Source organism: Rattus norvegicus, chromosome 2, assembly GCF_036323735.1.
Source record: "Rattus norvegicus strain BN/NHsdMcwi chromosome 2, GRCr8, whole genome shotgun sequence".
NCBI classification, from domain to species: Eukaryota; Metazoa; Chordata; class Mammalia; order Rodentia; family Muridae; genus Rattus; species Rattus norvegicus.
Window position 1 is genome coordinate 31,691,917 of NC_086020.1, and position 26,997 is coordinate 31,718,913.

General features: G+C 45.3%; 1 protein-coding gene across 2 annotated transcripts in view; it reads right to left on the reverse strand.

Annotated features, from left to right (window-relative positions):
• Positions 1–3,134: 3,134 nt before the first annotated feature.
• The window catches only part of Tmem174 (transmembrane protein 174), a 43,769-nt gene continuing 19,906 nt past the window's right edge, over positions 3,135–26,997 (reverse strand). For both annotated transcript variants that reach the window (XM_063282345.1, XM_063282344.1), the window contains one exon: positions 3,135–3,370. The gene's annotated coding sequence lies outside the window, so the exon portion shown is untranslated. The remainder of the gene's footprint in view (positions 3,371–26,997) is intronic.

Below are 26,997 nucleotides of genomic sequence, written 5' to 3' on the forward strand. Positions count from 1 at the left end.
CTGGGAGTTTAGGGAAATGCCTACCATCCCTTAGGGTCACCAGGGTTTCAAACTTCAGCTCAACATGGAATCAGGATATTTTTCACAGTTCACCGCCCCACATGTGGACAAGGGAACAGAGAGCAGTGTAGGCTTAGATTTTTCAAAGTCTACTTTAATAAGGGTTCTTAAATGCTTTAACCTCCCTTCTAGCCCACTACCCACCAAAAGTAGTGGAAAGGAAAGGAAAGGTTAGTAGAGCAAAGGGAGATGTGGACCTGTTCTTTGGTGTGATTCCAATCTGTGTTATCAGGATACCTGCAGCTTAGTGCACATAACTCCAGTGGGAGTTCAATCACTTGGCAAACACTATTTATAAATCAGCAACAATGGCAGTTCAATCCAGAAGAAACCTCAAGGCTCTGCCAATCTGCCCAAGTCTGTGTAGAAGCAACAAGAAGACACCAGAGTATCACGAGTTCTTGAATGTGTTTCTCTGAAATCACAAGTGATGATCTTCGAAGATGGTGAGGTAAACCAATTTCACACAGCATCTTTAGTGAAGACCGGTGTCAGCAAAGACCAGTAAAGAGTGGCAAGGTGAACCAATGCCACGGCACCGTCCACTGTCTGTTGGGTTATACGTATACGCTTTCCAAACATCACACATCTTCTCACACATCCAGCAAAACACCCTCTCATAAGACAGTTTCCAGGCAAAAATATCCCCTGACACAACTGAGTCTCCAACAAAACCAGAAATTTCCACTTCAAAGCAGAAAGATAACTTGAAATGATTCTAGCATTAAAAGAAACTTTGTTCATTTACTTCTTGCTAGTGTAAATGTGAGCTATTTATACACATGTATATGTATTTTCACCTCTGTGTGGGTATATGTGCAGGCACATGGTTAACACTGACTGTCTTCCTCCAACTTGCTGAATTTGAAGCTTGCTGTATTAGACTACTCTGGCCTCCCAGTTTGGTCTGGGGATTCCTGTCTTACAAGGTAAGATTACAGGCAGGCCGCCATGCCTATGTGACTTGTATGTGATCTGAGTTCCAGTCCTCACAGTCGCTCACTCTTCACCAACTGAGCCATTTCCACAGCCCTGGTTCTAACAGCTGACCATCTACTGCTCTACGTGGCGAGACAAGTGATCAAATGTTACAATCGTTTCAAAAAGGACTGGTGCCTCTCTTCCTAGGCACCAGCCCTTCCATCTTCCTCCACACCCTCTGTTTGCTTTTACTAGATTCTTGAAACTCACAGCATGGCCTGGTGTCAGAGGACCCATCAGGTCAGGTACCCAAGCCACCAGTGATCAGGCTCTGTCTTCAAAAGTGGTGGCAAAAAAAAAAAAAAAAAAAAAAAAAGTCACAACAGACAATAGCACCCATCGCATCTCTCTGGTCACCTACCTGGGCTCCAGGCCTATTTAAGCCCTGAGCTGAGCTGACAGCTACAGCAAGGGGCTGCAACTATAGACTCCCCTAGGCAGAGAGATCATAGAATCAGACATGTGACCCTTTCCAAGGACATTTCCAGATCATTCAGCTTGCACTGAGCAGACTCTCTTGGTATCAGGAGCCAGGTCTTGTCTACCCTACTTCAATGCCTATAGACAGAGACACAGTGGCTAGAGCTAAGCGTGAGGCCACATTCACACTCCAGAAGGGGGCTTCTACTTGCTTTTGATGAGGTGGAAGCAGGCTGTGGACAGAACAACATCTACTGAATCAACCATAGAAACACACAGGGCCGGAGTTTAGTGATAGAACCGGACATGTGCAAATCCCTGGTTCCATTCCAAAAACAGAGGGGTGGGGGACCAGGGGCGGGCAAAACTACAGAACCATCATGTGTTCAGCTCTTTTGTGGCCACTCTCTCAGTCCCTAGAATCTTTCCTTCTGCCCACTGTCTCCCGGTATGTTTTCCTCATGTACCATTCGCTCATATCGGCTTCACCGAGCGTTGTTGAGTGTCCCCTTGAGACACACTCAGAGCCTTTGTTGGGATGAGCAGTCCTACCTGACCTGGGTTCCTTGAGGGTGCAGTTCAGCAAGAGTGAGACCACATCGCAAATGTTCATCTCATCCCTGTCCCCCTCCTCCAAGTCTTTCCCTAGGAACTGGAGATTCAAAGGAAGAGAAAAAAAGAAATCTCGTCACATGCCATGTGTGGGGAACCCTCTGTGTAGACACTCATGGAAAACCTCAGTTCTCATGGTGTGTCATAGCTGGGGACAAGGGCTTTGCCAGCTGGGCAACCCTGTGAAGAAAATGGACATGAAAAATGCTTTACAGACTCTGGAGGAAGACTTGGGCCCCGGCTATTGTTTCAATTACGTACACAGTTGGGGGTTGGAGTGCTGTTTGTGTGCATGTGGAGGCCAGAGTTTGATGCTGCGCGTCTTCCTCGGTTGCTTTCTATCTTATGTTAGGTGGTGTGTTTTTTTCTTTTTTTGTTTTTTTGTTTTTGTTTTGTTTTGTTTTTTGTTTTGTTTTTTATTGTGTTGTTCATTTGTTGTTTGCTTTGGAGACTGTCTCTCCCTGAACCTGGAGCTCACACATTCAATTAGGCTAAGCTGGGTTCCAGAGATCCATCATCTGCCTATCTGTGCCCTTCCCGTGCCAGAATTACAGAACGGTACCTCAGCGCCCAGCTTTTTACATGGATGCCGGTGGTCTGAACTCAAGTCCTCACCCACAGCACAGCAGGTATTTTACTGAGTGAGTCACATTCACAGCCCACCACCAATTACATAAAGCACCTCTCTTTAAACACAGAGTGGGTGGGGGAGACAGACAGAGACAGAGACAGAGACAGAGACAGACACACAGACACACAAACATAGATATACACAGATAAACAGACATACACACACACAAATGGGAGAAATTTCAGAATAAGCAAAGTTGAAATCATGCAAACCACAGAACTCAAACCATGTGTCTGTCCGGGGCTTAGATCTTTCAGTTACTCTATGGGCAGCACTGATCATAGGATACAGGATAGTCAACTTCTGAATTACTTCTCAATTTATTTTCTTTCTAGAAGTCATCTCTTTCTCCTACCACTATCTCTTTGCTTCTCTACCCTTTCTTAGTCAGGGTTTCTATTCCTGCACAAACATCATGACCAAGAAGAAGTTGGGGAGGAAAGGGTTTATTCAGCTTACACTTCCACATTGCTGTTCATCACCAAAGGAAGTCAGGACTGGAGCTCACGCAGGTCAGGAAGCAGGAGCTGATGCAGAGGCCATGGAGAGATATTACTGGCTTGCTTCCCCTGGCTTGCTCAGCTTGCTTTCTTATAGAACCCAAGACCACCAGCCTAGGAATGGTGCCCCGACCCGCAGGACAGTCGACGAGGGTCTGGGGTCCACCTAGGAGAGAATGGGGGACAAGAGATGCAAAGAACGGACAGTAAGTCAAGAAGTCTGATCAAGCTGACAATTTCTAATTTTTCTCGGGCTGAAGATATACTGGTAGAAGCAAAATGTGGGGAGGGGTTGGGTGACCACAAAAGAATGGGCCTGGCTTGATAACCAGGATATTGGCTGGGTAAATCGGCCAAGCGGGGGAACAGCAAAGTGGGTTGCTTAGTGACTGACCACCAGTGCCTGACCACCGGTACTCAGTGATCTGACACCTAGATTTATGCTATCTATTGAATTTATGTAGACCTGCAGGTGCTGCTTTGATCTAACCTAAGGCTATTGCTTTTTGTTCTAACATAAGGCTAAAATACAATTGCTTTTTAACTTGAAGGCTGCATTCGCCATCTCAAGATTGCTCCCAACAGAATGGCACCACCCACAACGGGCAGGGTCCTCCCACCTTGACCACTAGTTGAGAAAATGCCTTACAGCTGGGTCTCATGGAGGCATTTCCACAACTGAGGCTCCTTTTCTGTGATAACTCCAGCCTGTGTCAAGTTGACACACAAAGCCAGCCAGTATAACCCCCGATTCAGAACTGCACAGCTGTCCAGCAGAAAATAGACCAGGATCCTTGTGAATTCAAAGATCGGCTCTCCTAACCGCAGGCAGGAAATACTTAGGGTGACCCTAAGCATTACTAGTGTTCTGGTGTCCCCTTCATATAGTCAAATTTTATGGACCTAAGATGCACTCTATAGAAAATTTTTTTTATTTTTTCCATATTTTTATTGGTTATTTTAGTTATTCACATTTCAAATGTTATCCCCCTTCCCAGTTTTCCCTCCCCAAACCCCAAGCCCCTTATCCTGCCCCCTCAAAGAGGGTGATCCACTATCTGCTCACCCACTCCCACTGCAGCACCCAAGCATTCCCCTACCCTGGGTCCTTGAACCTCCACAGGACCAAGATGCTCCCGTCCCATTGATGCCAGATAAGGCCATCCTCTGCTACATACACAGCTGGAGCCATGGGTCCCTCCATGTGTACTCTATGGTTGGTGGTTTAGTTCCTAGGAGCTTTGGGGGCTCTGGTTGGTTGATATTGTTGTTCTTCCAAGGGGGTTGCAAATCTCTTCAGCTCCTTCAGTCCTTGCCCTAACTCTTCTATCGGGGCCTCCATGCTCAGTCCCATATTTGACTTTGTGCATCCACCTCTGTATCGGTCAGGCTCTGGCAGAGCCTCTCAGCAGACAGCTATATCAGGCTCCTGGCAGCAAGCACTTCTTGGCATCAGCAATAGTGTCTGGGTTTGGTCTTTGCAAATGGGATAGATCCCTAGGTGAAGCAGTCTCTAGATAGCCTTTCCTTCAGATTTTGCTCCATTCTTTGTCCCTGCATTTCCTTTTGACAGGGGGAATTCTGGATAATTATTTTTGAGGTGGGTGGGTGGCCCCATCTCTCAACCGGGGGGCCGTGCCTCTCCACTAGACATGGTCTCTACAGTCCTATCTCCACTTTTTTGGGGGGAGGGTAATTCAGCTAATATCCTCTCTGTTGAGTCCTGAGAACCTCTTGGGTCCCTGGCATCTAAGACTTTCTAGTGGCTACTCCAGTTCCCCCTCCCCAGTTGCTTCGGACCTCCTTTCAAATACTGACCCTCTGTACTCCTTCCCCATCTCCTCCAGGTAGAGAGGGGTCTGGGAGGGAGAGAGGAGGGGGAGAGAAAGGGAGGGCAGTTCAGATATGGGTTGGAGATTTTAAAAGCTGACTTAGATTACTCTACCATGCAGCCACAGTTGAGAATCGTGGAGCCAATGCTATGAATGGCACCCACTGGGGACATGTGGTCCTCAACCATCCTTGAGAGGTGTTACCGGTATGTGACCTGTGTAGTCCTTCCGATTGTCTCTGCTCACCCCTCTGGACCCTGCACAATCCCCAGTGACTTAAGAGATCACAGCCTGAATGCGTGGTCAGGCCTCCCTCTCTCCCCCCTTGGGTTGGAGCTGGGGTTGAAGACAGTGTAGATCTGGAGGCTCAACCTCGAAGGATGCCCTCTGCTTCCTCTTCCTTTCTGACAAAGGAGAGGCGGGTGAGGGTCAAAGACCTCTGAAAACTCGGAATCTTTTCAGGCCCTGTCTTGGAGGCCACCCAGTGGTCTGCCCGGGGTGAACATGCTGCTTTGATTGCTTGACGGAGAGTGATTTAGGCTCTGGGAAGAACCTGGCTCATTTCCCCTGGTAGCCAGGTTATTCGTAAATCAGCCACTCATGCAGCTGCATTTTCCTCTCAGGCCACAAGGGAACTGTGCCTTTTTTTTTTTTTTAACTGAATTAGTAATTTAATTGCACTGAACTCAGTCTTAAAACCCCGGTGAAGTCCTGGCAGCTCCCCAAGGTGTCTGGCCTCCTGCCCTTCCCTCCTGTCACCTCCCCAACCCAAGGAAGGAGTTAAACTCTGGAAAATCAGAGCCCATTGGATCTCAACCATTGGAATAGTCTTTATTCTGCGTGTGTCAATATCATTGGATCCTACCACACGGATGCTAATGACCAGATGGAGGAGACCAAAATCCCACAAGAATTCAGCAAGACGGGACAAATATGTGACACAAACAAGCCCTCAGTGTTGCGCTGAGTCAAAAGCTGGCATTCTACAGTTTATTTCTCTGTAGCTCGCTGATGTCCTTAAGCTGGTCAGTGAAGCTGTCGTTGAGAAAGAACAAGGTGAACCTTCTCAGTTAAAGTCTCGAATCTGCCGTGTTTGTTTATTCTCGGCATCCCTGGCATCTCAACTGCTGTTTTTGGTTCAGCGGTGGGATCAAAATCAAACTTTTTCTTTTTAAGTCCCAAATCCTGGAGCAGATATTTGAATCCGGACTGAAGTAGAAGAGACACAGAGAAAGGGGAAGAAAAGAGAATGCTAAGAACGGGGAGGAGAGTATCCGATGCCTATTGGATACCCAGGCAACTCTGTGTAGCAGAACAGTAACAAGAAAACACGGTTTTTCCAGACTCCCTTGCAGCTTAGTATGGTTCCTCAATAAGGAAGAAACAGTAGTACAGTTATTCTTGAAAAAGAGAAAGGGGGATTTATTTCTTTTTATTTTATGTCTAAAAGTGTTTTGCCTGTGTGTGTATGTACATATGTATATATGTATGTATTTATGTATATATGTATATATGTATGTATGTACATATGTATATATGTATGTATGTGCACTATGTACTGTCTGGTGCCTTAGGCATTTAGAAGAAAGTTCTAGATTCCTGAAACTATAGTTACAAATGTTTGTAAGCTGCCAAGTGGGTTCTGAACCCCAGTCTTCTGCAAGTGTTCTTTACAACTGAGCTGTTTCTCCAAACCCAGTGTAATCAGTCATTCTTCAGTATGATAGGGGATTGATTCCAGGACACCACACGGTAGTCAAAAATGCATAGATGCTCAAGCCCCCTATTTTCCACAGCACAGTATTTAACCTGCAGCTATGAGCAGAGTCCTTATGCTTTAAATCACCTTGCATTACTTATAATGTCTAGGACATACACTCCATGTAAGGAGTTGCTGAACACCGTGTTTAGAGAAGAGCAGCACGGCAAAGGAGACAGCCCACCATCACTAGTAACAGATTTAAAACATATTCGTGATCTGTGATTGGTTCGAGGGTATAGAACTGACAGACTCATAAAGCCAAGTCTACAGTGTGGAACTTTCAGGAACACTTTCTGGCAGAGTTGACTCAGCTGTAAGGCCTACCCTTCTCCTCATCCATAACTTAAAATGCAGCGTCAGCATCTGTTCCAGACTACGAGGTTACTTTGAAGAGGAAAGCCGTATGCTGAATGAGGGTGTAGTGAAGAGACAGGAGCCTGAACCAGCCCGTGGTGTGTTTCCTTGACTCCTTACCTGTGACAGAAAAATGAAGTTTCCTCACTTCAAGTTATCTGAGGCTTTTAGTTGCATGAAGTAATTTGAGGGTCTGGCGTGTAACTCTGTAGGCAAATATTTTTGCCTGGCAAGCACACGAAGTTGGATTTGATCCCCAGTACCAAAAACAAACATCAAATTCCAAATGATGCATTAGGTTAAATTTTATTATTTAAAAAAGTCATATTAGTTTATATAATTATACACATACATATATATGTATGCATATATATGTATGTATATATATATATATAGAGAGAGAGAGAGAGACAGACAGACAGACAGACAGAGAGAGACAGAGAGACAGAGAGATAGTTAGGCAGACAGATTATATACTAACCACAGTAAGGGGCACAAGAAATCTCCTTTTGTATGGTTAGTCAGGGTAGGCCAAGTGACTCCCAAAACAATGTAGGCTATTGCTGTAGTCCTTGGTGGCCTCTCAGGGGTTGAGGGTGGCTTCCTGTTCCTGTTCCAGGATGGGAGCCGGAACAGATCTGAAGGCCTCCTTCCTGCAGTCTAGTTTCCTGGGTACCAGAAAATACTATACGAGCTGCCAACGGAAGGAAGCAAATAACAGCCCTACCAGCCGCGACACCGATGAACCACAACAACGACCAGCGTGGCAAGATATGTGTAAAGGCTCAGCAAGAGGCACTCACATGGTAATGGCGACCAACAGCTCTCTGATTGGACTTAGGTCCTCTCAACAGGAGGGAAATGATGCTTGGTGCTGGGAGCCACCTAGGTTTCCAAATCCTAGAAGAGAATCTACTGCTACTACGTTGCTAGAGCAGGGAACCTCCTTCCTCCGTTCTAACTCCTATACCCACCGATGAACGTAGCTACAGCCAATGGAGACTGTCGCATTAAACCACAACTGGATACAGTGCAGAGATCAACAGATCCTGGGGAGCCCAGCCCCAAAGGATACATTTACATCACAGTCCCTGCATCTATGGCTTAGAAGACACAAGGAAGAGAGAATAGAAAGATGGTAAAAGCCAGAGGGACAGGAAGTCTTCTGTGAAACTGTGTCTCGTAGAAACCAGAACTGGCTGCATAAACAAGGCCAGAGCACTGGCAGTATCAGGGGACATGCCAGTGTGGAGGGGACAGCTCCGTGGAATTCTGCACCTATACAGAGAACTGTAGACAACTAATGATTGCTGGGAGAAGAATTAGCCTCTCCCAGGGGTGAGCCCCCAAATATGTGGTCCAACGCAAAGTGGTCAGCCCTAAGACCGCAAACACACAGACAACAAAACCAGACTCAGCAGGGAGTACACATATATGTGTGCATAGGTGTGTGTGAGAGATAGAGAACTCAGAGATGAGATTATCAGCTGCATAGTGGGGAGCACGGGAGGGGCTGGAGATGAAGAGGGAGGGGGAAGTGAGGTAATTCTATTTCAATTAAAAATATATGTGTATTTTTTTATTTTTTTGTGTGTGTATTTTTTAAATACATCTCTTAAACTATGCTAGAGTATTTCTACTCATGTTAGCGGCTAGAATGAACAGACTCCTTTAAAAATCATGTACTTAATTATTGAGCTCAGTAAGACTTACTTAAAGTCACCCGGTTAAGGAGCAAAATAGCTAAGCTGTAATCCATCCCATGCACTGGCTTGAATTTTGCTTAAGAGTAAATGCCTTGCATAACTGCAGCTGACACGCACAGCGCCCCGAGGAAGTTGAGTTTTTAATGAACACATACTACCATGTTTAATGCTTACGAGGCTGCGTGTAAAGACTGGATTCAGGGCTGGAGAGATGGCTCAGCGGTTAAGAGCTCCGACTGCTCTTCCAGAGGTCCTGAGTTCAAATCCCAGCAGCCACATGGTGGCTCACCATGAAATGAGATCTGATGCCCTCTTCTGGTGTGTCTGAAGACAGCTACTGTGTACTCACATACATACAATAAGTAAAAATCTTTAAAAAAAAAAAAAAAAAGGTTGGATTTACCCCAACCCCATACAGATTCAAAACATCTAATAGCTATTTCTGGGGTTGGTTGTTTTCAAAGATCTCCCTTCCAGATTCTGCCAGGGCATCTTTTTTCCTTCTGGTTCTCACCCATGTTGCCTATGCTGGCTGGTTTTTTTATGTCAACTTGTCACAGGAGCCATCTGAGAGGAGAGAACTTCAAGTGAGAAAACGTCTCCAAAGTACTGGTTCTCAGCCTTCCTAATGCCGAGACCCTTTAATACAGTTCCCGGTGTCATGGTGACCCCAACCATAGAGTTACTTTGTTGCTACTTCATAACTGTAATTCTGTTACTAATATGAATTGTAATGTAAATATCTGATATGAAGCCACCAAAAGGATTCGGCCACACAGGTTAAGAAAATACAAGCAAGCCTGTAGGCTGTAGGGCATTTTCTTAATTAGTGGTCAAAGGGGGGTGTCGGGCCCATTGTGGGTGGTGTCATTCCCTGGGTCCTGGGTTCTATAAGAAAGCAGACTGAGCAATCCATGAGGAGCTGTTTGCAAGCAGCACTCCTCCATGGCCCTGTATCACCTCTGTTTAAGGTTCCTGCCCTGTTTCAGTTCCTGCCTGACTTCCTTCAACAATGAACCAACGTTGAAGTGTAAGCCAAATAAACCCTTTTCTCCTCAACTTGCTTTTGGGCCATGGTGTTTTATCATAGCAACAATAACTAAGGACAATGCCCCAATTCATTAGTAACAGCCCTTATGAGCCAGAAGAGAGGAGACTGTAGGTGTTGGTCCAGTGCTCCTTGTATTTAAACACTAAATCCTGACTCTCAAGCTCTGGTTGCCCCCAACGAGCAGATCCTCATATATACCAGGTGGTACTATATAAACCTTGCTCCCAAACTTAAAACTATTAATTAAATAAAGCTGGTGATAGCTATTTACTGAGGGAAATAGAAAGAAGTGGAGTTTGAGTTGCTGGACTGGGGTCTCAGGTAGGCACCATGAGGAAGAGGAGGGAGAGAGAGAAGGAGCACGGAGAAGAGTGGTGATGGGCTAATGGCATGTGCCAGAGTGATATACCTCCCTGGGACACCAGACTGCTAAAGCAGAAATAACTCAGAGACTTTCAAATAGCAAGTGTTTGGGGAGCACAGCTGAGCCAGTAGCTAGACGATCAGTAAGGGATTGTGATTAGGGATAGTCCCCCAGTAATTGCACAGAGCTTATTAAATAAATATCATAGTTTAGGTCCTCATTTACTTAAAGTTAGATGGGAATAGGGTTAATAAATATTTAACATGAGGCCACCTAAGCTTCTACACAATATCATACTTGCTTAGAGAGTTTGGCTTTCTGGGTGGTTCCCATGGTCAAGGTTGACTTTCTAAGACTACACTTGCACAGTCAGCCAGTTACTGTGCTGATAACGTCTCAAGAGGTGCAAGAGAGCAAGCAAAACCCAACAAGATCATCCGTGAGATTAGCTAGGGCAACCCGCCAGCGCTCAGGAGAGCCTCTGCGTTTATTTGAGCTGAGCTCATTCCTGGAGTGATGATGAAATTAATTCAGGAGACTTGGTTTGGGGGTAATTCTGGCATACAGCTAAACAAGCATAAAACACTGAGTTTTGCTTGTTCTGTCCCCAGCTTCTGTAACAACGCTTAGGGCATCTGAGTCACTCTTTCCATTTAGAACAGTACGCTATCTTACTATCGGGCCTGAGCCATGCTGGGCCCTGGAAGGGAGGTGAGTACCCCATGGACAGCAGAGCTGGGAGAGCTAATAGCTCAGAGCCTGACTCAGCCTGCCCATCACCCAGAGTCCTTAGATGTTCTTCAGACAGCAGAACAAATGTCAGAATCCCTCTAACACTAATCTTCAATGTTCTTTCAACCTCAGATTGAGACAGTGGTGGACATGGGAATAAAACCCAATCTTAAAAACACATAAGACCGTATAAGACTGCATCCTGGGGCTGGAAAGAGGGCTCAGTGGTTAAGAGCATTTGTTGTTCTTGCAAAGCACCTGTGTTCAGTTCCCAGCACCCACATGGTGGTTCACAACCTTGTGTAACTTCAGTCCCAGAGGATCTGATGCCCTCTTCTGACGTCTGCAGACACCAGGCACACATGTGGTACACAAGCATTTTGCAGGAGGAGCAGGAGAAGAAGGAGGAGGAAGAAAGGAGGAGGAGGAAGAGGAAGAGGAAGAGGGGGAGGAAGAAGAGGAGGAGTGGGGGAAGGAATCAAATGTAAAAATAGCCAGGTCATTTGTGTTGTTGTGAGTGTATTTGCACATTTAAGGAAGTGCACATAGTGCAACTGTGTTCTAGTGAGTGCAGTTCATAGAGAATAAAATGATGTTGGTTTAAACAAGATTTACTGAATAAACAAGTTTGTTTTTCTGTACCTTATCAGAAGCCTGGGGTAGGCAATCGGGCAGAATCAATATTATTGAGGTAAAGGCCTTTCATTTTTCTTCCTTTTGCTGCTTAACAATCGTCCCTTGGCTACTAGTGGCTCCTGGGGCCCCCTGCTATGACATACAAGCCCATGTTCTCCGGCAAAGGCAAAGTTTCTCAGCCCTTCAGGTAGGCATTCAAGAAGTCTCATTCCCAAATTTCACCTTGTATCCAAAAAAGCCAGAACTAATCTGAAGAGCCAAGTGTAGCTGCATTTGGGAAGTGTAGTCTGCTGTTTGTTTGTTTGTTTGTTTGTTTGTTTGTTTGAGACAGGGTTTCTCTGTGTAGCCCTGGCTGTCCTAGAACTCACTCTATAAACCAGGCTGGGCTTGAACTCAGAGATCCTCCTGCCCCTGCCCCTGCCCCTGCCCCTGCCCCTGCCCCTGCCCCTGCCCCTGTCCCTGCCCCTGCCCCTCCCCTACCCCTGCCCCTGCCCCTGCCTCTGCCTCTGCTTCCCAAGGGATGCACCACCACCACCACCACCACCACCACCACCACCACCACCACCCAGCAAGAAATGTTGCCTTTAAACTGACACATCTCACCTGTCTCCCATTGTTTTGGGGGGACATAATCTTAGAAATATTTCAAGGTTTAAAAGGTATTGAGGACTGCCAAGAGGCTTTCCTTGTGAGTAATAACCTTCAATTATTTACCATATTAGAGTTTAAAACAAGACACAACAAAAAATAGAAAATAGTTATTTTTAAAATAAAAGATTATTTATATGTTTGAGTTAGCAGGAGTCCGTCAAAGACCCTTACATCTGCTTTTACCTTTAGTCTGTTGTGATACTGTTTTGGTTAAATTATATTAAGTGTTCTCTCCCCCACACACAATTGCACGATATCATAGCTCAGTCACACAGAAAACATTCGTACTTCAAGCCGTGCAGATCTTTCGAACCCTGACACTGTTATGTTACAGGTGAGTCCACTAGGCTCCTACCAGGGGACCTAGCAGCAGCTTACGTCATCATCTGCCACCGCCAGCCAGGTGCACCAGGTGTGGGCTGCATATAGGAAGACTGCCCACCACCCCAGCCCCCAGCCTGCTCCCTCTGTTCCCACGGTTTTTTCTCTCTCTCTTCCCACATTCTTCTCTCTCTCTCTCTCTCCACGTCCTCTTCTCCTTCACCAGCTCCTCACTCCTCTCCCATTCCCTCACTAAATCCCCTTTATACCAGATCTGTTGCATGGTGTAATTTCTCAGGGGGACACCTTGGCATGAACCTGCCAGGTACCCCCTCACCCCATTATATTTTACAACATCGGTGCCAAGACTCAGTAGCCTCCCCTGGTGCTTGTGGTCCTTCTCGTGGGTCTAAGCCACACTCCAAGACTCTAATTCCCAATCCACTGCCACCGGCAACAAATCCGCGTTCCGGCTCACTGATCGCTCAGTGCTGGTCCACTAGCGACAATTAGTTAAGTTTCCTTTTTAATCTGTGTAAACGTTTCCCAGAGTCCGTGGAAGTGGCCTGACAATGTCTGTCACCCCTCTGTTACTCTTGGAGTCAGAGGCACTCCCAACCACGCCTTAAAGACTGAGGTGCACCCTCATCGCCTGTCCCATTTACCATCCTCGGAGCTGCAGCCCTGCAGCTGAAACCCTGTTTCCTTAGGGTACTGAGCCCCTCCGGCCCTGTTCTACCACCCCCCACTTTGGAGCTTTGCACATACCACAGCCTTCGATGCCCTCGTGGCTTTCCTGATGCTGTTCCTCAATCTTTTCCTGTGAATGAGAGCCTACTACTAGAGCTCGGTGTTCTTCCTCTCCTCCTAGCCTCTATGAAAGCTCTATGAAAGACTCCTCTGGCTTACCGGGGCTAAGCCGCTGACCCCGGTTGAATGTGGTGATGACCCACAATGAACAGCTTGGTCTTCATTTGGTCCTTCCTGAGTCCTGGGGACGCCCATGACTGCAGGCTGCAGTGACATTTTCCTTCCCCTCATCCATGGGTCGGTGTCCAGGTCTTCTCATTCCTTCTTGAGATCCCTCTTAGAAAACTTGAAGTCTCATCCAAAGGGCCCTAAATTCATTTGCCTTTCCAATCAAATTCCTAGTATTATTCCGGACCTTCACAAATCCTACGATCAATGAGAAAATGAAAAGGGATTCCCTATTTCCCTTTTCTCCAAGCCCTGTTTCTTTCTGTCTGGTTCTTCCCATGCTATTTAAATACCTTGTCTGTAATTGCAACAGGTCAGGGCCAGGTGGGACCAGGGACTGACTGTCTGTCTGTCTGTCTGTCTGTCTGTCTGTCTGTCTCTCTCTCTCTCTCTCTCTCTCTCACACACACACACACACACACACACACACACACACACACTTCCTTCCACTGCAGCAGCTGCTCTCAAATCCACTCTTGAAGTATATTAGGATCATTGTGTGTGGAATTTACTCCAAATTCTAGCTAGAGTCCAAGTCCTTCACTGACTCTGACTCTCAGCCTCCCCATGCGGTCCTGTGTGCCCTTCCCTCCTGCAGCTGGCCTGCTCTGAGCCAAGCACAGTCTAGTGCACCCCTTCAGGAACTCAGATTTTATTAAAAATTGGCACACCTGCTTTCCAGATTCTCACTGACATAGTGAAATGATTCCCAGATACCTAAATTCTCTCTGCCCTATGTTCTCTAGGTTTCTTAAGTGTAAGACTCTACTTCCCCAGTCTTAAAAAAAATCTTTTATCTCTTGATTTCTTTGCACTCCACTCCCCCAAAAAGTATATCTTAAGAGTATGCTGTAAACTCTTCTCTAAGGATTTATAGTTTGCTCACTGGGTATGGTTTAAAATATATATAACCTCCAATGATGTTTGGCTTCAAGCTTATATAATAAGTTAAAATTAAATATAACAATTAAAATTATGTATAGAAATTAAAATCTACCAGGGACTAAGCCACTACCCAAAGACTATACATGGACTGACCCTGGGCTCCAACCGCATAGGTAGCAATGAATAGCCTAGTAAGAGCACCAGTGGAAGGGGAAGCCCTGGGTCCTGCCAAGACTGAACCCCCCAGTGAACGTGATTGTTGGGGGGAGGGCGGCAATGGGGGGAGGGTGGGGAGGGGAACACCCATATAGAAGGGGAGGAGGAGGGGTTAGGGTGATGTTGGCCTGGAAACCAGGAAAGGGAATAACAATTGAAACATAAATAAGAAATACCCAATTTAATAAAGATGGGGAAAAAAAGAAATTAAAATCTATACATAAGTTCAACTCTTAGGACACATGTACATACATATATATGTATGTATGTATTATGTATGTAACTCCATGTATATGTGCATGTAACTTGAAAGCAACTCTCATTTTAAAATACATATCTATAGAAACACAAATGTTTTTAAATAGCAACCATGTTGGCCACATGACTTGCAACCTACCATGTGATTTCGCCGTCTTACGATGACCACAGAGTATAAAGCAATGATTAGAAAACGTCTCGGGTCTACTGAGCCCGTAGTTTATTATTATTCTATCTCCTCTTAGACTTAGAAACCAACAAATTTCAAATACTTTAAAGGAATATGGATTTTTATACGATGGTAGAAATCCAAAGTTGCGTCTTTACAACATGCTGTGTAGATCATTTAACCCTCGTTTAAATTGTTCTTTATATGACGATGACATTTCAAGGTTAAAAAGGGCCTGCTCTCCTTAACAAAACCTAATTTAAAATGCACGTCTAACTATTTCTGTCTTCTCTGACTGGTCTTGAATGCATGAATAAATGCTGTTTCTTTTTTTTTTTTTTTTTTTTTTTTTTTGGTTCTTTTTTTCTGAGCTGGGGACCGAACCCAGGGCCTTGCGCTTCCTAGGCAAGCGCTCTACCACTGAGCTAAATCCCCAATCCCATAAATGCTGTTTCTTTCTCCTGCCGCCAGCCACCACAATTCATCTCTGAGCTCTCCGGCCACTCCATCTAATAGAATAGGGATTAAATACTCTCTAAATAGGGATAATATTAAAGTTGTTTTATACCGCTCTACTTTTTTGCCAGCTCTGAAACTGGGATCTCGCTCAGCCCTTTCAGATCCAGGCATGCTTTTAAAGTACACAGTCAAAACCAGGATTACTATGGTTAAAACTCATCACTTGGGGGTTAGCATTTGAAAGCTTGTGCTTGATAATCTTAAACCATGTGATATGATTCTATCCTGAGATGTTAACAACACACGGCTGGTTGCCATCTTGACTATGGGATAGAGAAGGTGACGTCATGGCTCCACCGCCATCTTGGCTAAGAGCGGCAACAGGTGGCAAGAACTGGCCAAGGAAACAGGTCTCTAAAGGTGCTTCATTTTAATATTACAAAAGCACAACCGAGAGATTTTAAACATCTTTTGAAAATTTTGGAGGTTTGCAACATTGAAAAGGCTAAGAATCACTGCCTTGAAAACATGTTTAGCCTTGTTTTTGCTAATGTTATTAAGCTATAAATATAGCCTTAGACTAAGGACTGCATGCTTACCACTGAGCAAGACTGCCCAAATGCCTGAACTGTGGACAAACAGGACACCCAGAGAGTCAATTGTCCCATGTTACTTAAGATAAGGTGGGATGAGTCTCTCCCATGTAATTCCTCCACAGAGAAGCCTCTCATCTTCTGGACCTGATGGTCAAGAACTGCTTCTGCCCACAGTGAACCTGTGACAACTGTCTAGGAAACGGACTATGGACTAGTCTCTGTCATCTTAATTAATGTATGGGCCGTTAGATTATAATTTGTCCTTCTCAGGTGTCCTATCATATTGCTGCGCTAAGCTGATTACAGCTTGACAGCTAGAGAACAGGTAACTAGTTCCTTACCTCGAGGTAATCCACCACTGTGTTAGTTCATTAATCAATTAGTTAGCTAGTTAAAACTACTGCGTCTTTTGTTTTAAAAGGCAAGCCGGCTTTTTAACCTTGCTCACGGGCTTCGTGTTAAAAGATAAGCAGGTTTCAAATGCGACTTTTTACTATTCCTTTATCTAACGGAACTCACTCTACAGTCATCTCTCCCTGTAAATAATTGGATAGGAAAAAGATGTAAAGTTTATGTAAGCCCTGAAGACACAGAAGCTTAAGTTACGAAGAGCTAAGAAAGTCTTTTAGAGTCTGAGAAGGTGTTTTAAGGCTGGTAAGTACAAGTGAAAACAAGCATGATAAAAAGTGGTTTAAGCTATGTAAAAAAGAAAATGAAAAGGTGCATCAAATCTCTTCCCTTCGCTATGCTACTGTCATAGTAGGACTTCAAAAGTTCTGAGCTTTCACACTGATCAATGAAACTCTGATAAATTATTAGCCTAATTGTGGTAAAGCCTTCCACTTTCATACTCACGAGTTTGAGATTTTATATTGCTTTTGTCTATTAAGTAGAGACTTAAAAGTGTTTCTCGTTATGCTAAATTTATACACATCCAGTCTTCCGGAGAGCGGAAAGAAGTCCCTCTTTTACGGTCTGTAGTCATATTGAAAGCTGAGGTCAAGTGAGCTTTTGCCCCTTCTGTCTTCCCTGGGCTCACCTCAAAGAGTGTTCAGGCTTTTAACTCAAATATACTTGTTCCAGGGAGTGGCACTATTGGGAGGTATAGCCTTGTTGGAGGAACTGTGTCACTATGGGTGTGGGCTTTAAGACCCTCATCCTAGCTGCCTGGAAGTCAGTCTTCTCCTAGAGGTCTTTAGATGAAGATGTAGAACTCTCAGCTCCATGCCTGCCTGGAGGCTGCCATGTTTCCTGCCTTGATGATAATGGACTGGATCTCTAAACTTGTAACCCAGCCCCAATTAAATGTTGTCTTATAAGAGTTGTCTTGGTCATGGTGCCTGTTCAGAGCAGTAAAACCTAAGATAAATTGTTTCCTAAGTCTCTACTATGACACAAAGATGTATGTCTACTGATTTTTTTCTACAATGTGGTTTTCAGTGCAGATTACAAACAACAGTAATGCTAACGTGTCTAACAATGTATCTCTTTTTGTAAACTTAAAAAGAGTCTTTTAAGCCACCACTCATGGGTCAAATGGACTCCAGATAAGTGTCTCCAACCAACAGCCTAAGTTTCCTACCTATTGCCTATTGATATATATATTCCAGTATCCTGCCAAGTCCAGGTGTTTCCTGGAGGTCTGCATCCAGTACAGCTCTAGAGTAGCTACCCAAAGGTGCTCTGGTCTAACTTCAAAGATGCTTCAACTGGGCCTGCCCTTTCCTAGCTGCAGATATTCTCACAGATCCTGGACAGCAGTGAAAAACAGCCAGCTCTCCCAGGACTTGGCGAGCACCCCAATTTTCTTAGGGTCCCTAACAATGTCACCCTAGACAGCAGGATGCAGTCTAAAGAACACAGCACCCTAACTCCTGCCCAACCACCACCCCTTTCTAGTTCCTCATTTTTAATTAAACAAAAAGAGAGGAATGTTAGCTTACAGGCTATTCCACCAGGCTTTCTTAGGGACCTAGCAACAGGTTCTGTCATCACCTGCTCCCACCAGGTGTACCTGGTTTGGGCTGCATATAAAAGGGTTTTCTCTCTCTCTCTTTCTCTCTCTCTCTCTCTCTCTCTCTCTCTCTCTCTCTCTCTCTCTCTCTCTCTCTCTCTCTCTTCCTGGCAGTCTCTCTCCCTTTCTGTCCTCTGCCTCTGATCCTCATGGCTCTGGCCCATTTGTCTGCCTGTCTACATGTCCACTGGTCTGCCTCTATCCGTTCTCCAGGTCATCATTCCCTTCCCACCCCCACCTCCCCACCCCCCACCGCTGAAATAAACACCCTTTATTTCAGATCTGTTGCATGGCATGATTATTCAGGGGCATACCTTGGCACTGGCCTGCCAGGTACCCCCTTGCCATATTATATTTCAGAACAGACACATTTCATTGTATACTATTTCTTAAATCACATTAAAAAAATCACTTCTGATCCTCAAAGCTAGGTCTACTCTGGGGATGCTGTCAAGCTGATGGCAAACATTGGTTCTTGACATTCTTGTTTTTGAGTAAAAGGTTCAGTTATGGTTAGTCACAAACACTGTCAAGCATTCCATGTGCAGTAGCAGATTCATTGCTCACAGTGTCTCCAGACACAAGTCCGAGTTACTAGGAGCTACCTATCAATCTTTGCATTTTTATTTTTAAAACTAGCTTTTACCACACAGACCAGACTGGACTTGAACCCTTGATCTCTGTACCTCTTCATTCTGAGTTTTGGAATTACAAGTATGAGCTGACACCCCCTCCCCCCCGTCCAGTCAACATTCTTTAAGACAAATGTCCCTCCAGAGAGACGCTGTTGGCTCAGCAGGCCATTCAATCACAGGTCTGCCTTCTTCAGAATGACACACAACAGAAGTGTGTTGTGTGTGTATGCCTTCTCCCAGACTACTAAAAAGATATGCTCTTGATGGTTAACCCTTTCAGTGAGGCGTTTTGTAGTGAAACTACCTTTTGGATCCCTGTAAACTGAGGACTGACCCTGAGGCAGCCATGTGCACTGCCCAGCTGGATCTCCAATGTTTTTCTTAAACTTTTTATCGTCAAACAGGTTCTTACTAACAGACCTTGAACTTTTTTTTTTGGGGGGGGGTTTCACATGGAAAGGTTTAATGAGAGAAGAAGAGTAGAGGAGGGGAGAAGTAAAGGCTGGCCATGAGCACGGGAGGGAAGGGGGATGGGGGGTGGGAAGAGAAGGGATAAAGAAGAAGAGGGTAAGAGAGCAGAGAAAAGAGAGAACCAGACCTTGAACTTCTAGCCCTTCTGCTTCCTGAGTTGGGTACAGGCTAGGTTTAGTCTTTCTTTGCGCTTACTGTAAGTACTGCTGAAGAAGAGAGCTATTTTTAAAATATAATTTAGTTCATTTGTTTCCTCAGGTTTTGAGACATGGTCTTACTGCATAACTGTGGTTCCCACCCTGCTCTCCTTCCCTGAAAGGCACGATTGCCCGCCATCAGACCTGAGAGGAACAGCGAGATGAAAGTAGCCAGGGGTGATGGAAACCTCAGGTCACTGTGAGCTCTACAAGAAACAGACTTCTTGGGAGGTAGGCTTCATGGAGCAGTTCATTTATTTGGGGGAAACAAAGCCTATTTAAACCTCTTGGGGGGGAGTAGGATCTATGAGGTGAGTGTGTATCACTGATCCAAGCCAGGACTCTGAGGATGTTCAGCATGGCCTTGGTAGGGGCGGAATGGTTCCCACCCCTGGGACAGGGCCAGCATGCGTGGGCCTCCATGAGTATTGATGGCCACAGTGGAATAAGGCTTGTTCGTATAATAATGTACATATTTCATGTTCCTTTGAGGAATGTCCTCACTACTAATGTTAATGACTCCATGATAGTCAGAGAACATGAATCCAGGAGGTGAGGGAGAGTCTTATGCCACAGGAAAACCTTCAGAATAGCCCTTAAGGCTGTGAGAAAAAACTCTGAAAACATGAGTTCGAAACTATATAATTTCTCAACTATGCAAAAATATAAAGATGCAATATGAATTATTTGAGGGGCTTCATGAGTTTAAAGGAACAAAAGCAGCTATGCTGTGAGCCAATATGTCAGAAATATATTAAGGAAGGTAATAAAGAGATCTGGGGAGTGGTGGTTGCAGGAGATTGCACTCTGCTAAGATTTTTATGCTTATAAAGGCAGACAGATTCCTGAGTTCAAGATCAGCCTGGGACAGAGGGAATTTAGGTCCAGAGCTAGACGTGGTAAAAGTGGTCATTTCAGGGCAGGCTTCTACCCAGATAACTTATCATCTGTGCTTAACAAGGGCAGACAGATCTCTGGATTCTTTTGCAATGTTTAAAAAAAGAAAAATGTGTGTGTGTTTGCTGTCTCCTAAGAATCAAGGGCCAAGGTCATGGGATGATCAAAAGGGAATCTGGGGTAATGACTAAATTAATATGTAAAATAAAAACCGGGCTTTAGATCTGCAAGAGATGAGCTATCCATGGAGATTTTAGATTACTAAGAAATGGCTGTCTTTAACACAGCAGACCACAGAGAGAGAGAGAGTCTGGAAAGCTGTCTCAGGCAGAACATAGACTGCCAGCTTGGATATCCAGGATTTGACTTGGAGTCATTTGTTTTGTTGCTCTCAAACACCCCTTCTTTTAAAACCCCTCTCCAGGCTGAGGCTGGTCCTTGGCAGGATGCCTCATTGCATGAGGAGAAATTCCAGGTGCTGCTGGGCATCATCTTCTAAGGGAAAAGGAAGTTTAACAGGGTTAGCAGGCTACTGACCCCTAAGGTGGGGCAAAGGTGGGGACGAGGGTCTACATGTGTGAGAAATGTCAGGCCCGGGCAAGGAGGGAGGAGGCCTACTCCTGCCAATCTCGGGATGGAGATTTCCAGAGTTTGGATGTGCCTCAACCCTACTCTTATTCCAGGACTGCTCCATACGACTCCACAGCTCCCCCAGGCCCACATATAACCCAGATTGGCCTTAAACTTAACAGAACTCCTGCCACGTCCTCTTAGGTGCTAAATTACAGGTGTGCACCACCACATTTGGTTAAGAATATAGCTACTGCTTGGTATCGTGACACTCATTACTTTCCTGTGCTTACTCAACAAACTACCACAACTGGGTGTCTTAAAACAACAGAAACTTACTATCTCACAGTCAGAATCAACATGATTCTGGGCCCCCTCCATCTGGAAGTTCCTGGGGTATAGTCTGTTCCTTTCCTCTTTCAACCCCTGGTGGCTGCTGCCATTCCTTGGCTGATGGCCACATCTTTCCAATCTCTGCCAGCATTACAAGTTGGCTTTTTCTCTGGCTGAGAAAAATCTCCCTCTGTCTCTTTTGTATAAGGAGACCTGTGGTAAGACTCACTCTGATGACCCAGGATGAATAATATCTCAATCTTGAGGAGTTTAGATCCATCCTATCTGCTTAGACTTCTTTTCCAAACAAGTTAAAGGTGACAGGTTTTAGGGGCTAAGGTCTGATGTCCCTTTGAGGAAGACAGTTTTCAGTCTAGCACAGCACAGCTGCTTTGGCTGGTGCCAAACCACTGATATTCTGAGCCACTCACTCTGGCTTTTACAGCATCAGTGAAATGGCTACAGGATTGAAAAGAAAATGGATGTTTTGGATGGATTATTTCATTAAATTTTACCCCATGAGGTCACTGCTCCATCAAAAGAAATGTGTGTGTATGTGTTTCAGGGAAAGTGTCACAAGAAGCCCCAGGAGGCTGTGGAACATATTCTGACAAATGCTGGTATAGGTGAACAGAGAGACAAAATTTCCCCATAACAGCAGCCAGGGAAGGGAATTTTGTCTTTGTACTGGCTTTGGCGGGGAGTGGGGAGAGGGGAGAGGCGAATTTCCACAGGACACATCCTCCCCTGAAGGGTGTGAACAGTACGTAGGAGGATCAGAATCAGATTCTTGAAACAATCAGGTCAGTCTGGGAAGGAAAGCTTCTGGTTCGAAAAAGATGGGCTGGGCTAACAGAGAAGACAGAGCTGGGGATGACCAGAAGCCTGCAAAGGACACAAGAATGACGTAGGCAGGGTTTGACCAAAGTCATAGCGGTCAGAGGGTTAGCCTGTCCTGTGCACCCTGCCCAAGCTGTTTGAGAGATAAGGCTGTCCCTTACAGAGTAGCCAGGGTCACACCAAGCCGGGAAATGTCCTGGTTGGTTCAGCCAGATTGCCTCTCGGGTGCCCCACCCATCCCTATCACTCCTCTAGGTGTGGAGTTAATTACCCAGCAGCTCCGAGCCTACAGAGGAGTCCAGTTGCTTAGGCTTCTCCCAGCTTCTCCTCTCTATGCCCAAGGTCATGGCTCGGGACAACCCAGCTGCCGCTGGCACCGCACAGTTTTCCAGGGTGCAGCAGGGAAATGACCAAAGGAAGAACCATGCATGATAGGTCCATGTGACTTTCCCAGAGCATGCGGCTGTTGCCCTGGACATGTCGGCAGAGAACTCCAGCCACATATGCACATGGGGAAAACCAGACATAAGCTGCTCATGAGACCGGGGTCTCTGACTGTCGTTAAAATTGCTGTGCACACCATGGGCGCGGCGCTGTGTATACATCGGTGTATGTCACTCTTGTGTCTACGTCATCTGTATTTCTACTCCATAGACCGCAGCAGTGGCCACAAAAACTATTCATAGCAGAACTCTAGAAGAGACTGGGAAGGTTGCACGGATCCAGAAACCCCAGTATTTCCCCGATCTGAGAATGATAGGCGTTTCATCTACCCTTGACCCGGTACCTGTCCTGGAGCACGTGACCATGACACTCCACTTGAGGATCATGATCACAGGTCGCGTACGTAACACAGAATTCTCCATGCAAACCTCTAGATGGTCCGGCCCTAAAGGGTTAGCCAATAAGCTTCCCTTCTCATACATTCCTTCCTGCAAACGGCAACTCAAACACAGCTATTTTCCACTGCGAATGATGAATAAACAGTTCAGAAAAGCAAGGACTGTCTCTCTCAGCAAGAACTGCCATGGGGGAAACCTTCATCATACAGAGCCAAGCCACCTAAGTCACCCACTAAGGGCCCCTTCGTGTTCCGTATTCCAGACACTCACCCCTGAGCTAAGCCTGAGTTCCCCCTTTCCCTGATCCAGACTCATCGCTGGCCCACTCAGGACCCCTCCCTCCCGATTCCACGCGGTTCCCAGGAGCGACTAGATACCCAGGAGTTAGGGAACCCCTGCCTCCTCGACCTCAGCCAGCACAGTTTCTCACCCAGGCTAGGGGCCCCCATCTTAGACTGCGTTCGGCCACCGGGTACGGCTATGGTAGTGAGGTTGGAATGTAGCTTAGCGCCCTCCTGTTTCATCGGCCTGAGCAGGAGTTCATACACCCCAGCCGCTAGGCGGAAATCACAGGTCAACACTGGGTGTTCACAGAGAGATGCCATTCTTTTTCTTCTCATTTGCTCTGGTTAGTTTTTTGCCACCTCAACACACACTAGAGTTACCTGAGAAGAGGGAATCTCAACTGAAAAAACGCCTCCTGTGTGCAAGACTGTGACTGATGTGGGAGGGCCCAGCTCACTATTGGTGATACCATCCCTAGGTGGATGGTCTTGGGTTGCATAGAAAAGAAAACCAGGAGCTGGAGAAATGGCTGTGTGGGCAAGAGCAGACAGTGTTTTGTGACAAGGACCTGAGTTCAATTCCCAGTACCCACATAGAAGCTGACAAACTCCTGTAACTCTAGCTCCAGGAGGATCTGACATACTTACATTCACTTACACACACACACACACACACACACACACACACACACACACACTTAAGAATAAAACAAAGGGCTGGAAAGATGGCTCAGCGATTAAAAGCACTGACTGCTCTTCCAGAGGTCCTGAGTTCAAATCCCAGCAACCACATGGTGGCTCATAACCATCTGTAATGAGATCCGGTGCCCTCTTCTGGTGTGTCTGAAGACAGCTACAGTATGCTTATATATAATAAATAAATAAATCTTTTTTTAAAAAAAAGAATAAAACTAAATCTAAACAAAGGGAACCAGCCAATGAGCCAGCTTATTGGCCTTCCTCCTCTATCTTAGAGATGACTATAAATGGATGATGTATGAATGTAATTTTGGAAAGTCAGTAGTCACACCGCAATAACATGAAAAATGAATCTTCCAGTTTCCACGCCAGAAATAATCATTACCAGCTTTTATATACAGTTTAAGGGATTTTCAATGTATAAAAATATTAAGTATATGAAAGTATATTGTCATATTTATGCATGTATGTATGTATCTATTGGGTTTTTTTACTCACAGGGGAAATGAGAGAGTATAGCCCAGGCTAGCTGAGAACTCATGATCCTCCTGCCTCTGCATCTTCAATATGTCTACCGGAGCATGCCACTACATTGAGCTATTAATGTGCCTTTGAGGTAGAATGTCTCTGTGTAGCCCTGGCTTTCCTGGTCTAGAACTTGCCTGTGCCTTCTTAGTGCTGAGGTGACCAGCATGCATCACTCTTGGGTCCATTTTGAAAAAAAAAATTTTTTTTTTTTGAAGAATGAGAAAGTTGGACTGGGAAAATATTCCTCTCCTTCCACCTCATGTTCAAGAATAGGCTGGAGAGCACATTCTAGTTTGAGTCTGTGATTTACACCCGGGTAGGTTTTGCAACACAGGGCGGATTCCTTGTTAGAGGAAAACTTCGGAAACCTAGGGAACGGATTTCCTTACCAGTTCATCTGGTCATTTATCATCTTAAAGGCTCAAGACAAACAAAATTCCCTGTCTGAGACCTCTGAGGCTTCCGGGGGCGGGTGAGAACGGGTCCCGAGGCGGGTGAGAACGGGTCCCGAGGCGGGTGAGAACGGTCCCGAGGCAATGCTGCCTTCTGGTTTGTCATCGGATCTTCCACAGCAGACCCCGCGAAGCTTTATTCACTGCCGCTTTCTGTTGATTTTACAGCCAACTGCTGACTGCTTGGGGCATAAAAATCTTGATGATTTACAAGCAGTAAGTGGGGAAGAAATCTATCAATCAGACGGCATAATAAGAGAATACAGGTGGATGGATGTGTGCGCACCCCTGAGAGTCCGACACGCAGGGCAGTATTTTAATAAAGGGTGAGCGAGAGACTTGACTCCTGCTTTTGAGGCGCTCAAAAGAGTTTTATGATTCATAGACAGAGATTTTTAAAGAAAAAAAAAAGTTGTATTGACCAGGTCAAAGACGTTGAAGCTTGTCCAGGGTTTCTGATGCTCCCCGAACTATCCTGTGGAAGATAATTCTCTAACGCCCCAAATCCTTTCTCTTGTCATGGATCTTGTAGAGCTCTGTTGGGACAGGGAATCCAAGAATGCATTTAAAGTAGGGCTCAAATCTACAGACTCCATAGAAACCCTACAGTTCTCGAAGGCTGACAGATAGGAAATGGAAAAACTTAAAAAAAAAAAAAACCCAAAAAACAAAAAACATTTTTGTTTGGAAAGCAAACTCCATTTGCCTCGACCTCCACCCAAGATGGGGTATAAAACAGCTAGAGGTTTAGGTAGGTAGGAGTTGAGTAAAAGCATCTTATTGTATTGGGGTGTATGCAAGTCAAGGGAAGTGTCACGATTAGAAAGAAAAGAGGAGGCAATTGTTTAAGGACTAGATGCTTGATGACCCCAGGCAGTTACACACTCTTAAGTGTGATGAGGGGTGTTTAGAATATTATAGTTGTTTATGAGTCTGTTCTTTAAAGATACACAATAAAAAATACTTTTTTTTTTGCAGTCTTTCAAGACAGGATTTCTCAGTGTAGCCCTGGCTGTCCTGAAACTCCCTCTGTAGATCAGGCTCTTGAGCACAGAGATACATTATCTTTGTCTCAAGACTGCTAGGATCAAAGGTGTGAGCCACCACTGCCCAGCTTAATAAAATATTTCAGAATAAATAATTTGACAGATTTTTTTTAAATATCCAGGTGACTGTGCATGGTGGTGTAAGCTGATAACCACTGAGGTTGGATAATGGCTACCTGGATTTCATAAACTATTACCACCACTCTTCTGCTTGTTTGAAGATATTAATCATGTTAATAAAACAGACAGACCAGATGGAGTGACACCTACATATAATTCTAGCACTCTGGAGGCTGAGGCAGAGGGATCATGAATTTGAGGCCAACATGACTATATAATAAAAGCCTGTTTAAAAAAGAAAAGAAGGAGGAGGAGGAGGAGGAGGAGGAGGAGGAGGAGGAGGAGGAGGAGGAGGAGAAGAAGAAGAAGAAGAAGAAGAAGAAGAAGAAGAAGAAGAAGAGGAAGAGGAAGAGGAAGAGGAAGAGGAAGAGGAAGAGGAAGAGGAAGAGGAACAAGAACAAGAACAAGAACAAGAAGAAAAGCCAAGAAGGGAAGGCCTGGGAGATAGCTCAGCTGAGAAAGTGCTTACCACACAAGTATGAAGACATGGGTTTTAGCCTTAAGCCCCCAGAACCAATTTTTAAAAGGCAGACTTGGCAGGATATGTTTGTAATCCCAGAGAGGGAAAAAAGGATGGGTACATGCCTGGGATTCACTTGCCAGCTAGCCTAACCTACTTAGTGAGTTCCAGGCCAGAGAGAGACCCTGCTTTAAAATAAATATGGTGGATGCCAATTGAAGAAAAATATCAGAGATTGAGTGACCTCTGCCCTCCCTAGTCTCACACACACACACACACACACACACACACACACACACACACAAGACAGAGCTCCAGAAGCCAGGTGTGAGGGTTATACTGTAGTCACATCTAATACAGCGCTAGTGGAGGGAGGGAGGGTGTCACTTGAGTCCACAAATTCAAGACCAGTTGGGGCAACCTAGCGAGACTCCA